This window comes from Magnolia sinica, chromosome 12, assembly GCF_029962835.1.
Source record: "Magnolia sinica isolate HGM2019 chromosome 12, MsV1, whole genome shotgun sequence".
NCBI lineage: Eukaryota > Viridiplantae > Streptophyta > Magnoliopsida > Magnoliales > Magnoliaceae > Magnolia > Magnolia sinica.
In genome coordinates, this window is record NC_080584.1 from 75,008,300 (window position 1) to 75,009,081 (window position 782).

Here is a 782-nt window from a genome sequence, read left to right on the forward strand (position 1 = left end):
TCTTTGATAGTTGTTTACGGCATTAGCTTGTTCATTCAACACTCCTCGAAAGGCGGGTATTGTAGGACAATTTTCAGTTGTATGAATGTTGCAATCACAGATGCCGCAAATAATTTCATTAACCTTATCCTTCTTTCCTTCCATGGCCTCAACTTTCCTTATGAGCGTAGTCACTTTACACTTGAGATCATCCTCTTCTTTCAAGAGATATAATCCACCTTTCTCATTTAATTGAGTCGGCCTAGACGTGGTGTTCGCCATTGGGTAATAGTCCCATGATTATGTTTTTTCAGCAAGACTATCGAGGTAATCCCATACCTCGTCAACATCTTTATTAATGAACTCTCCATTACATATTGTCTCGACCATTTGGCGCATGGAAGATGTCAGTCCATCATAGAAAAAATTTGTAATGCGCCACGTTTCAAATCCGGGTTGTGGGCATGAACTGACCAAATCTTTGAATCTTTCCCAACATTGGAAGAATGTTTCATCTTCCTTTTGGGCAAAGTTCATGATTGCTTTTCTGAGGGTAATCGTTTTATGATGTGGGAAGAATTTTTTTATGAATTCTCTCTGCATGTCGTTCCATGTGCCAATGGATCTAGGACGCAGTGAATGTAACCACGTCTTAGCTTTCTCTTTTAAGGAAAAAGGAAAGAGTTTCAGCCTGATTGTATCCTCAGATACATTAGGAAAACATAATATAGCTATAATCTCATCGAACTCTTTTAAATGTAAATATGGACTTTCTAATTCAAGTCTATGGAATTTGGGAAGGA

At 38.1% G+C, this 782-nt stretch overlaps 1 non-coding gene across 1 annotated transcript; it reads left to right on the forward strand.

Annotated features, from left to right (window-relative positions):
- The first annotated feature begins 427 nt into the window (after nt 1-427).
- LOC131222054 (small nucleolar RNA R71) lies at nt 428-534 on the forward strand. Its single transcript, XR_009159762.1, has one exon. It is a non-coding gene; the product is annotated as a small nucleolar RNA R71 (small nucleolar RNA).
- Nucleotides 535-782: the final 248 nt, after the last annotated feature.